This window comes from Suricata suricatta, chromosome X, assembly GCF_006229205.1.
Source record: "Suricata suricatta isolate VVHF042 chromosome X, meerkat_22Aug2017_6uvM2_HiC, whole genome shotgun sequence".
NCBI lineage: Eukaryota > Metazoa > Chordata > Mammalia > Carnivora > Herpestidae > Suricata > Suricata suricatta.
Window position 1 is genome coordinate 46,872,359 of NC_043717.1, and position 13,794 is coordinate 46,886,152.

Here is a 13,794-nt window from a genome sequence, read left to right on the forward strand (position 1 = left end):
AATGTAAAAATATTTAAAAAAATGATAACCCTCTCACATGCATAAATGAAAGGTTGCACACAAAGAACTCACATCTTTTCAAGCTTCAATAGTAAATATTCTGCTACTATGTATTAAATACTGCATGGTTTGCCCAAGCTAAGATGAAACCACATCATAAATCAATAAGCATTTTGCATTTTCTTTCATTATCTACTCAGCAAGCAAAAGTTTATTAGAGTATAAGAGTATAAGATCAGAAACTAAGAATAATATGAAAGCTTTCTTTACAGAGAGGGGGCATTTGAAAAATGAATAACCCCGACTATAGACAAGGGACTTTTTGTTTTATAAGGTTTTGGTGCTCCCTCTTTCTTCCCCCTTTTTTTTCTTCTCCATTATTGGCTTGATAACTGTAGGTGCTGAGTTGTTCGTTCCTGATTGGATTGATTCTATTGTGTGAGGAGTCGGACTATGGTCATACTGTCCCTCATATAACATGAGTTTTATGGTGTGCTTATTTTAGTTAATATTTTGATTGTCAACTTCCTGGGGGGAACCTGAACAGGAGCAAGTGGTATCTGGTATATTTTTAAGAGGAACCTGACACCTGAGGGAGTTTGCTCCTGGTCAGATACTTCCAGCATTGTTTTAAAATGTGTTTTTCCCCACCCAGGGACCTCAGGTCCTAACCTTTCCCTTCTGCCAATTTTATCCTATCTTTCCTTATTGTAGAAGTCTAGGTTCCAGTCTCAGCTTCTGTTGATATCAAATAGGGAGGGCTCTTCATTACTGCTTGGGAGGGGTGGGAATTCTGGCTCCCTGCAAGGTTTCTAGTAACACAATGGTAGAGGGATGGAGTTTGTTACTGGATGATGTGGATAAAGGCCTGCTTCCCTATTTGGCCTTCTCTGAGGCCTAATTGGTAGGGGTGTTAAGGTGTCCAGTTATGGCCTTGCAAGAGTGGAAGTCTAGGTTCCCCACTTGGCCTTTGCTTGCATGGGTGTGAGCGGCCCCATAGAGTTTTGTGTGATGTTTGGCTGGAATAAAGCTGTTGTTTTTAAAAAGTATTACTGTCTTGTTAGGCTATCCCTTCTTTATCCTTTGTTTAGAGAGAACAGGCTTTTGTTGGGGGTTTTTATTGTCTGTATGCATTGGCATTTCTGAAATGCTACTTTATTCAGATCAAGTCTGGGATATATGAGGCCAAATGAAAACCCTGGGAATTCACTGCTATGTTCTTCTTTACCACTCAAGGTCCCTAACACTTCTGTCTTCCCTTCACCTTTCGGTGTCTTACATTTATTTTATATATAATGTTCAGGGTTTTTCATTAAACAGAGTAAGAAAAATAGGAAAAACATGTATTTTCCATCTACCCAGAACCAGAAAATATAACACATGATTTAAAATTCATTCTATCCCTAATGTTCTATGATATTACAAAATCTAAAGTTCATGTTATTAATAACTGATCTGTTATTTTACCAATTCATTCAGGAAAAACATGCTACTTAAGCTACTTTAAGGCAGTATAATTGATTAAAACAACTTTTCAATATTAACTATTTAGATTTTTTCCACTTGAGATTATTCCAAATTTAGCACAGTTTTATGTAATTATACTTACTACTAATTTATTTTAAAAGTGTATTTAGAAGTTATTTTTAAATGTAAACAAAACAAATAGGGTATTTTTTCAAATTTTTATTCAAATTTTAGCTAGTTAACATAGAGTGTAATAATGGTTTCAGGAGTAGAATTCAGTGATTCATCACTTACATACAACACCTAGTACTCTTCATAACAAGTGCCCTCCTTAATGCCCATCCCCCCATCTAACCCAACCCTCGCCCACCTCCTTCCATCACCCTTCAGTTTGATCTCTATAGTTAAGAGTCTCATGGTTTGTTTCCTCCTCTCTTTTCCACCCCTCACATATGTTCTTCTGTTTTGTGTCTTAAATTCCACACATGAGTGAACTCATATGTATTTGTCTTTCTCTGACTTACTTAGCTTAGCAACTACTCTTCTAAACACCACCTGGGCTGCATCCTAGCCTGGCCTCTCCCTCTAAGAATGTATGAACTTGAGTTATTTGACTTCTGTTCCAAATTTCTTTGTCAATAAAAATAATAAGGATAAGAAAAAGTGCAGTTGACTAGCTCTTGATGTTGCTATGAGAATGAAGTGATGTAGTGGACAGTTATTTAATATTCCTTCAAAATAAAAGCTCTTCAAAAAATATAAGGCATTATGACATGGTCATCTCTAGTAACGATCCCTCTATAATAACTTTCAGGTCTTAAGAATAACACCACTTAAGAAATACATCATACATTTTCCAAGTAAAAGTTAACAGCCAGTGAACTCATAGAATTCTTTAAGCACCTGAGTTCATTAAAATCCATGAATATAAAAGGCTAAATACCTATGAAAGCATTATTTTTCATTCAAAACCAAATGTCATCTAGTTTTATTTTTCCCACCACGTTTAATTAGTTGAGTAATCTTTTGAATTCTTCTCTTTAAGTGCCATATCTGTTTTATATTCCTTTCCCATGGCTGCAGTTCTATAGGTCTTCATTATTTCCTTCCTCAATCATAGCTAGTGAGCAGAAGGGTGACAGGGATCTTCAAGGAAATTTCATAAGACAGGATGGATACTACTCATTTAGGGTTACAAATGAATATTTTTAGCAGTTACATAAAGTGGCCTTCATATTTGCTGAGAAAAAGACTGAATATTTATCTTTTAAAATGTAATTGGTAACTATAAAACTATACAAGCTTTTATACAAGCTTTTATTGGTTTTTACAATCCAAAACCATTGTGTCACCTTTCTTATCTCCCCTTTTGAGGATAAGGCTTTACTTGCTTTTTTTCCCCATTGAAACCTGTCGCTTCTTATTCTGTCCTTTGGGGTTCTATTCTCCAAAAATTTGCTGAAGAATTGCCATGTAATCTCCTCTGCATTTTCTTCTAGCTACTTCTAAAGATAAGCACACCTTTTATTTTTTTAATTTTAAAAAATTGAGGTTTTGTTGGCATACAATGTTATATTTGTTTCAGCTGTGCAAGGTAGTGATTTGACAGATGTATACATTACTCACCACAGTAAATGTAGTTATCATGTGTCATCAAAGTTATTACTATATTACTGACTGTGTTCTATGTACTCTTCATCTCTATGACTTATTTATTTTATAACTAAAGGTTTGTAGTTTTTAATCCCATTTATCTATTTGGTCTGTCCTCCCATCCATCTCCTTTCTGGGAACCTCAGTATTTATGAGACTGTTTCTGTTTTTGTTTGTTGATTTTTTTTAAAGATTCTGCATATAAGTGAAATCATATGTATTTCCTTTCTCTGAGTTACTTCACTTAGCATAATACCTTTTTTGTTAATCCATTTTCTCATGAATGCAATATTTCATTATTATTTATGCCTGAATAATCCTGTGTGTGTGTGTGTGTGTATGTATGTCACATCTTATCCTTTCACTTATCAATGGACAGTTAGATTACTTCCATATTTGGCTATTATAAATAAAGCTACAATAAACACAGGGGTGCATGTTTTTTTTTTTTGAACTACTGTTTATATTTGCTTTGTGTAAATATCCAGCGGTGGAATTATGGGATCGTATGGTATTTCTACTTTTAATGTTATTGATGAACTTCCACACTGATTTCCATAATGGCTCCACAGTCCCACCAACAATGAATGGGGGTTCCCTTTTCTCCACATCCTCACCAACAATTGCTGTTTGTTGACTTTTTGATAACAGCTTTCTGACTGGTGTGAGGTAATATCTCATTGTGGTTTTGATTTCCATTTCCCTGATGATTAGTGATGTTTAACATCTTTTCACTTGTCTATTGCCCATTTGTATGTCTTCTTTGGAAAACTGTCTATTCAAGATTTATGGCTATTTTTATTCAGATTATTTGGTTTGTTGGTGTTGTATAAGCTTTTTGTATATTTTGGATAGTAATAACTTATTAGATATATTATTTGTGAATATCCTCTCCTATTCAGTAGGTTGCTTTTTAATTTTGTTCATGATTTTCTTCACTGTGCAATAGTTTATTTTTTTTTAATTTTGTAATAGTCTTAATTGCTGATTTTTTTTCTCCCCTTACCTGAAGAGACATATTTAGAAAAACGTAGCTAAAGCCAATGTCAAAGAGGTTACTGCCTGTGTTTTCTTCTAGGAGTTTTATGGTTTCCAGTCTTACATTTAGGTCTTCAATCTATTTAAAATTTTTGTGTATAGTTTAATAAAGTGGTCCAGTTTTAGTTTTTGCATGTTGCTATCCAGTTTTCTTTCCCACACCATTTTGAAGAAACTGTCTTATCACCATTGTACAGTCTTTCTCCTTTGTCATAGATTATTTGACCATATAAGTAGGGTTTATTTGTGGGCTCTCTATTCTGTTACATGACCTACATTTTTTTTTTGCCAGTCCAGTACTATTTTGATTACTATGGTTTTACAATGTATCTTAAAATCTGGGAATGTAATACCTACAGCTTTGTTCTCCCTCAATATTGCTTTGGCTGTTTATATTCCCTTTGTATTATGGAGTCTTATTCTAATCACTTTTGAGAACCAATAATTGAAAAACTGTATGAACAATTTAATTTGTTTCTGCAAGCATTTCTTATTGGATGCTTATAATGTCTAATCAGACATCGTGTTAGCTCTTGGGATATAACGTTGAATAAGATATTTAATATATCAGAGCATGGTAGGGGAACATTATAGATCTTCAGTATATCACTGTATAGTGGATAATGTCACAAATATTATATCATCTAGTCCAGAGGATGGGGGACCAGCCCACGTACCCCCAGTCGAACGGTCCTTGAGTAGGTGGTTAGTGTCGGCGAACTATCTATAGGAAAGAAAGAAGACAGACAACGTGAATGGTGGTAAAGCCACACTTTACTCAGAAAGTCAGTGTCTTTTATGCCATAGGCGATTACACAATTTTTTTTTCTTTAATGATTACATAGTTTATGGTCCTTGAAAAAGTAAAAACATGCTCTGGGAAGGATCATTTTGTTATCACAAAAGAGAGAACAGCCGTGAGAACAGAAGTAAAAAAACAGGAATGAGGGAGTCTGTCTCTCAAAGTATCTTCTTTTCTTCAAGGCCCTTTAGCAGTTATGTCTGGGCGAGATGCTTATCATTCAAGGGGTTAATTTTAGACAGAGGATTGTGTTTGCCCCAACAGCAGGCAATGAGCTGGGAACAGAAATAATGTAAGGGAAAGCTGGTGCCACTAACTGACCCAAGTTGATTCAAAACTTAAAGGTATATGCCTTTTTGCTTTTGTAAAGCAATGAGAAAAATCATAGACAGGTTAAATAGAAGCCACATATGCAGCCCAGGAGGCCAAATGTTGCTTCACAGTCTTTTGACTTGTTCCACAACTTCCCAGATTTTTTCTCCTGTGCCCCGGCGGCCTGGCCATCAACCATCACTCCTCTCTGTCCCGGAGGCAGTGCCATCAACAGTCGCTCTGTGGGAGGTTTTTTGGCCTGCTGGGCCCCAACAGGCCAAACTCTAATAACCATGGCCCCTCTGTGGTTCCTGCTTCACTTTGACATAGTAGCATAAATCTTAGCCTGACTTTTGCTTTAAACTTATATTTTTGACCATGTATCTCATTAAATATCCCATTCAGCTATTCTCAGACCTGGCTTTGTAGCAAGGGTACACTGGCTCCTTTTTTCACAGAGCTTCCAATATTGGGAACCTAAGTAGCATACAGAGAAAAATACTATCTTAGTTTCAACTAGGTATTGCCCCAATTTTAAGGTCATCTAGCAGGGCTGATATACATCTTCTGAGGCCTCTGCCCTGCACAGAATTGCTACTTTTAGAGTATTTTCTCACATTGGGTTATTTTCTCAAACATCAAAAGTATTTCATAAAGTGTTAATCTATGACTGATTTTATTGCAGATTTGTTTCTCTTGTCATTTTGAAGATTATGGACCCACAAATTCCCATAGTTCACTCTTAGAATTTAAATATTAATTCATATAAATGTTATGTTTGAAGCTATTATTAAGATAATTATATGAAATTTCATGTAATTAGCACATATGCTTCTAAGGAATGTGTGGTATAAATTAAGACAAAGTATATTCCTTTACCTCTGATATTTTAGAGTTAATTAATCTGTATATTTAATAACCGGACAAGTGGAAAGCATCATGGGAAGCTTTTTCTAAATACTCCCACAGAACTAGAAAGTTAAATTTCTTTTTTTAAATAGTTTATTTCCAAGTTGGTTTCCATATAATACGCAGTGCTCTTCCACACAAATGCCCCTCTCCATCACCATCACCCCCATTACCCCCTCCTTCATCCCTTAGTTTGTTTTCAGTATTCAAGAGTCTCTTATGATTTGCCTCACTCCCTCTCTCTAACTCTTCAACCCCCTTTCCCCTTCCCATGGTCCCCTGTTAGGTCTATCCTGTTAGACCTATGAGTGAAAACATATGGTATTTGTCCTTCTCTGCCTGACATATTTCACTTAGTATGACTCCCTCAAGGTCCATCCACGTTGCTACAAATAGCCAGATTTCATTCTTTCTCATTGCTATGTAGTATTCCATTGTAGATATATATATACCACATCTTCTTTATCTATTCATCAGTTGCTTGACATTTAGGCAATTTCCATGATTTGGAAATTGTTGACAGTGCTGCTATGAACATTGGGGTACCTGTGCCCTTATGCATCAGCACTTCTGTATCCTTTGGGTATATCCTTAAAGTGCTATTGCTGGGTTATAGGGTAATTCTATTTTTAGTTTTTTGAGGAACCTCCACACTGGTTTCCAGAGCAGTGGAAACTGCTCAAGTTTACATTACTAACAACAGTATAGGAGGGTACCCATTTCTCCACATCCTCCCCAGCACCTATAGTCTCTTGATTTCTTCATTTTAGCCACCATGACTGGCCTGAGGTGGTATCTCAGGGTGGTTTTGATTTGTATTTCTCTGATGATGAGTGACACCGAGCATTGTTTCATGTGTCTGTAGACAATCTAGATGTCCTCTTTGGGGAACTGTCTATTCATGTCTTCTGCCCATTTCTTCACTGGATTATTTGTTTTTTTGAGTGTGGAGTTTGGTGAGTTCCTTATAGATTTTGGATACTAGCCCTTTATCCAATATGCCATTTGCCACTATCTTTCCCCTTCTGTCGGTTGCCTATTAGTTTTCTTGATTGTTTCCTTTGCAGTGCAGAAGCTTTTTATCTTGATGAGGTCCCAGTAGTTCATTTTCGTTCTTGATTCCATTGCCTTTGGGGATGTGTCAAGGAAGAAATTGCTGTGATTGAGGTCGATGAGGTTGTTTCTTGCTCTTTCCTCTAGGGTTTTGATGGTTTCTTGTCTCACATTCAGGTCCTTCATCCATTTTGAGTGTAGCTTTGTGTATGGTGTAAGAAAGTGGTCTAGTTTCATTGTTCTGCATGTTACTGTCCAGCTCTCCAAGCACCATCTGTTAAAGAGGATGTCTTTTTTTCCACTGGATACTCTTTCCTGCTTTGTCAAAGATTAATTGGCCATACATTTGTGGGTCCATTTCTGGACTCTCTATTCTATTCCATTGGTCTATGTGTCTGTTTTTGTTCCAATACCATACAGTCTCAATGATGAACGCTTTGTAGTAGAGGCTAAAGTGTGGGATTGTGATGCCTCCCATTTTGGTTTTCTTCTTCAATATTACTTTGGTTATTCAGGGTTTTTTTGTGTGTTTGTTTGTTTCCATATGAATTTTAGGATAATTTGTTCTAGCTTTGAAAAGAATGCTGGTGCAATTTTGATGAGGATTGCACTGAATGTGTAGATTGCGTTGGGTAATAATGACATTTTCACAATGTTTATTTCTATGATCCATGAGAAAGAAATGTTTTTCCATTTCTTTGTATCTTCCTCAATTTCATTCATAAGTTTCCTATAGTTTTCATTATACAGGTCTTTTACATCTTTGGTTAGGTTTATTCCTAGGTATTTTACAGTTTTTCTTGCAATTGTGAATGGGATCAGTTTCTTGATATCTCTTTCTGTTGCTTCATTTTTGGTGTATAAAAATGCAACTGATTTATGTACTTTGATTTGCACCCTGCTACTTTACTGAATTCATGGATCAGTTCTAGAAGGCTTCTGGTGAAATCGGTCGGATTTTCCACGTAGAGTATCATGTCATCTGTGAAAAGTAAAAGTTTCATTTCATCTTTGCCAATTCTGTTGCCTTCTATTTTCTTTTGTTGTCTGATTGCTGATGCTAGGACTTCCAGAATTATGTTAAATAACAGTGGTGAGAATGGACATCCCTGTCGTGTTCCAGATCTCAGGGGGAAGCTCTCAGTTTTCCCCATTGAGGGTGATATTAGCTGCAGACTTTTCCTAAATTACATTAATAATGTTTAAGTGAGTTCCCAATATCCCAACTTTCTCGAGGGTTTTTATTAAGAAGGGATGTTGTATTTTGTCAATTGCTTTCTCTGCATCTATCAAAAGGATCACATGGTTTTTATCTTTTCTTTTGTTAATGTGATGTATCACATTGATGGATTTGTGAATGCTGAACCAGACCTGTAACCCAGGAAGAAATTCCACTTTATCATGATGGATAATTCTTTTTATGTGCTGTTGAATTCGATTTGCTACTATTTGTTGAGTATTCTTGTGTCAGTATTTGTTAAGGATATTGGCCTGTAGTTCTCTTTATTGTTGGGTTTCTGGTTTGAGAATCAAAGTGATAATTGCTTCATAGAAGGAATCTGGAAGTCTTCCTTCTATTTCTATTTTTTTGGAATAACCTCAGAAGGATGTGTGTTAACTGTGCTATAAATATCTGGTAAATATCCCTTGGGAATCCATCCATCCCTGGGCTTTTATTCGTTATGAGATTTTTGATAACTGATTCAATTTCATCACTGATTATGGGTCTTTTCAGATTTTCTACCTCCTCTTGTTTGAATTTTGGTAGTGCATGTGTGTTTAGGAATTTGTACATTTCTTCTAGATTGTCCACTTTGTTGGCATATACTTTTTCACATTAAACTCTGATGATTGCTTGTAATCTGGGTGGTCAGCTGTAATAAATCCATTTTCATTCATGATTTTGTCTATTTGAGTGTTCTCTCTTTTCTTTCTGAGAAACCTAGCTAGACGTTTATCAAATTGTTTATTTTTTCAAAAACCCAACTTTTGGTTTCACTGATCTGTTCAGTTGCTTTTTTTGGATTCCATATTGTTTATTTCTGCCCTGATCATTATAATTTCTCTTCTACTCCTGTGTTTGGGGTGTTCTTGCTGCTCCCCTTGTAGTTTCCTTAGTTCTGTTAGATTTTGAATTTGCACTTTTTCCAGTTTGTTGTAATAGGCCTGGACTGCACTGAATTTTCCTCTTAGGACTGCCTTTTCTGCGTCCCAGAGAGTTTGGATTGTTGTATTTTTGTTTTCATTTGTTTCCATATATTTTTAAATTTCTTCCCTAATTACCTCATTGGCCCAATCATTCTCAGTTGGGTGGTTTTTAACCTCCACATTTTTGGAGGTTTTCCAGGCTTTTTCCTGTGGTTGTTTTCAAGTTTCATACCATTGTGATCTGAAAGTGGGCATGGTATGATCTCAATTTGTTTGTATTTATGGACGGCTGTTTTATTACCCAGTATGTGACCTAACTTGGAGAATGTACCATGCGCTGTCGAGAAGAAAGTGAATTCCCTAGCTTTAGAATGCAGGGTTCTAAATATATCTATTAATTCCATCTGTTCCAGTGTGCCATTTAGGTCCATTGTTTCTTTAGTGATTTTCTGTCTAGTTGACCTATCCATTGTTCTACGTGGAATATTGATATCCCTTGCAATTACCACATTCTTATGAATAAGATTATTACTGTTTGTAATTGTTTTATGCATTTGGGTGCTCCCAAATTTGGCTTGTAGATGTTTATGATTGTTAGCGCTTCCTGATGGAGAGACCCTGTGATTATTATATAATGTCCGTCTTCATCTTTTGTTACTGCCTTTACTTTAAAGTACAGTTTGTTCCATATAATTATGGCTACTCAGGCTTTCTTTTGACATCCAGTCTCATGGTAGATATTTCTCCATCCCCTTACTTTCAATCTGAAGGTGTCTTCAGGTCTAAAATAAGTCTCTTGTAGACAGCAAATAGATGGATTTTGGGTTTTTTTTATCCATTCTGCTACCATTTGTTGTTTGATTAGAGCATTCATTCCATTTACCTTCAGTGTTATTATTGAAAAATCCGTGTTTAGATTTATTGTGTTCTCTGTAGAGTTCATGTTTGCATTAATGTCTCTGGTGTTTTTCTAATAATTTATTTTCAAATTGGTTTCCACGTAACACCCAGTGCTTCTCCCCACAAGTGCCCCCCTCCATGACCATCACCCCCTTCTGGTGTCTTATATTCCTTGATACATTTCTGTCATAGAGTCCCTCTTAGGATTTATTGTAGGGCTGGTTTGGTGGTGATGAATTCTCTCAATTTTGTTTATTTGGGAAAACCTTTATCTCTCTTTCTATTTTGAATGACAGGCTTGCTGGATAAAGAATTCTTGGTTGCATATTTTTCTGTTCCTCACATTGAAGATTTCCTTCCATTCCTTTCTGGTCTGCCAAGTTTCATTAACTAGGTCTGTATCCACACTGATAAGTTTCCCTTTGTATTTTAGGGCCCTCTTATCCTTTGCTGCTTTCAGAATTCTCTCTTTATCTTTATGTTTTTCAAGTTTCACTATGATATGTCATGCTGAGCGTCGGTTCAAGTTATGTCTTAGGGGAGTTCAATGTTCTTCTTGAATTTCAATGTCTTTTTCTTTCCCCAGATGAGAGAACTTTTCAGTTATAATTTGATCCAGCTCCCCTTCAGGACCTTTTTCTCTTTCTTCCTCTTCAGGAACTCCTATGATACAGATTTGTTCCATTTGATTGTATCACTCAGGTCTCGGATTCTCCTTCCGTGCTCCTGTATCAATTTCTCTCTTTTTCTCGGCTTCTTCTTTTGCTATAACTGTGTCTTCTAATTCACCTGTTCTCCTCTCTGCTTCTTCCATCCATGCAGTGGCAGCCTCCATTTTATTATGCACCTCATTTATAGCCTTTTTAAGTCATCAAAGCTATTTTGAATGTTCCTAGTCTTTGTATCATTATCTTCTCTGATTGCTTCTATGCTTTTTTCAAGCCCTGCAATTAATTTTATGACAATTTTTCTTAATTCTTGTTCAGTTATGTTGCTTATGTCTGTTTTGAGCAGTTCTGTAGCTGTGATTTCTTCCTGGAATTTTTTAGAGGAGAGTTCTTTTGTTTCATCATTTTGGCTAGCTTTCTGTCTCTTCTCAGTTTTAAAAGCTCGTTCTGCTCTGTGTGCCTGTTAGTATTACTCTATTAAAGGAGGTTCTTTGACTGTCCAGGGCCTGTCATTTCAGGAGATGCTCTTTTAATGGTGTCTCTAGATTTCTCTTGTTATGCCTCTGATTAAATTTCCCCCCACTCAGTGATACTTGGGACTCTCTACATGTGTACTTTGGCTCATATCTTGAAGTAGCCCTGAAAAGGAAACCAGACAGAGAAACACACAGGGAACAAAAGCATGCAAACTCACAGACAGATAAAGTAAACAAGAAAACTAAAGGGGGATAGAAAAAAAAGAACAGAAAAGGAGAGGACAGGAAAGGAATAAAAGAGAGTGGGGTGACAGAAACATCCAAAGATAAAGGGCAGTCTGAGGGCATAAAACCTGCAGAGGAGAGAGATAAATATGAAATAAGGGGAAAGATATCTGGTTGGTAAAAGTTGATCCAATCACAGCAGTGCATAAATGTTGGTCTTTCCCAGACTCCAGAGGGGAAAGGGAGAAAGGAAGGAAAAAGGAAAAGAAAAGAGAAAAAACGGGGGAAACTTAAAAATTAAAATAATAAGAAAAGAAAAAAATAAGAAAAATTAAAATAATAAGGAAAAAAAATAGCAGCTTTCCAAGGCGGATGTGATTGGCTTGTGTAGGTATGTCGGGTCTCATGGACTGTTCTCTGAGGCCCCGTCTTAGTTGTTGCAGGGAGAAGAATGGCAGCGCCCCTAGTCCCCCTCAAATCATGCATTGACAGCCACTCTTTAGTTCGACCTCCCTGTGCCATGGGCGTGTCAGATTGCTTCAGTTTTCTAAGCTCCGCCCGGTTTCTAAATCCAAGTCCATGCACTTTTTTTTTCTTTTTTTTTTCCACATAATTTTACATGTGTTTAATGATTCATATACTTCAATAAATAACAGCACAGTATGATTAGAAGCAATTCATTTATTCAACCATTCTCAAGGCAGTTGAGAATCATCGTTCCATATGGTAAGAACACAAACAAAACCCAAGCCCTAAACCCCAAATCCTCTTTATTGTTAATGGTAACACTTCATTATCATTTTAATTTCCTGTTATAAGGATTTTGATTTAATAATGACTTATTAACTTTGTAATAAAGTTTTGTATGGTTAGAGGGAAGATGGAAAATTTTTTCTAAAAGAAAATAAAATTCTCTCTGCTGCAAGCTGAAGCTTGACAAGAAGTATCAAGAATTCATAAATATTTAGGTAAATATTGATGCATAGGGTGATGTTTACTTTAAAGATCTGTTTCCTGTTCCAATCTTGAATATTATATGTTAATTAAGCTTCTATTTAGACTCAAGACATTGTTCCAGCCTCTACAAGGCAGTACTGAATGAGACAGCCCTGCCGTCTTGGACTTCCGTTCACACAGGGTTGATTAAATCATTCCACTTTCTTTAACCTACCGATACTGTTTTATGGTTATACCAAGAGGAACTTGGCCTCTGGGTCTGGGACACCTGGAAGAATGTAAACCAAGAATCCAAGTCCATGCACTTTAATGCTGCTGCCACATTTAAAAAGATCTGCAGGCAGGCAGCTTTCTTGCCAGGATTGTGTGTTTAAAGTATATTCAAGGAACATTATATCACAAAATTAGGAAGTTTTCTAAAAGAAAATTGAGCAAGGAACGCATACCAAATTTTGTCAGATATATAAAAATAAATCAAATACTATTTGTCTTTATGCTTCTTACTGATTAGTTGAGGAAGGATATGAGAAAATATTAATAAGAAAATATAGAGGACATGACAACCTTGTAATCAAAGGTAATGAAGTACTTTAAGCAAAATTTTATTCTGAGTATAAATTAACAAATATTTGTTTTAGAAAACATCAAAAAGTACAAAAAAGAAAATCAATGAATTATGAGTAACTCCTCCCCAATGCCTGAAATAAACTTTGTTATCATATTAGTGAATTTCTTTCCTTCTTTCTAAACTGCTCTACATTAATTGTGAGCATACTGGTAAACAATTGTATTTTCAATCTTTATGGACATTATTTTTATTTATTTCCCCAAAGTGATCGAAACTCTCAAGGAGAAAGTAGGAAACAGCTTCCTTGACGAAAACTGTAACAAGTTCCACCTCGACACATCCCCAAAGGCAAGGGAAATGAAAGCAAAAATGAACTATTGGGACCTTATCAAGATAAAAAGCTTCTGCACTGCAAAGGAAACAATCAAGAAAACTAATAGGCAATCGATAGAATGGTAAAAGATAATTCGAAATGACATATCAGATAAAGGGCTAGTATCCAAAATCTACGAGGAACTCACCAAACTCCACACCCGAAAAATGAATAATCCAGTGAAGATATGGGCAAAAGTCATAAACAGACACTTCTCCAAAGAGGACATCCAGATGGCCAACAAG

At 36.0% G+C, this 13,794-nt stretch overlaps 1 protein-coding gene and 1 pseudogene across 1 annotated transcript in view; one reads left to right on the forward strand and one right to left on the reverse strand.

The window, feature by feature from the left end:
- ZC3H12B (zinc finger CCCH-type containing 12B) overlaps window positions 1-13,794 on the forward strand; it is a 276,426-nt gene that overhangs the window by 58,912 nt on the left and 203,720 nt on the right. The gene's annotated exons all lie outside the window — the stretch shown is intronic.
- Window positions 1-13,794, reverse strand: part of LOC115283407 — a 72,636-nt pseudogene that overhangs the window by 1,210 nt on the left and 57,632 nt on the right.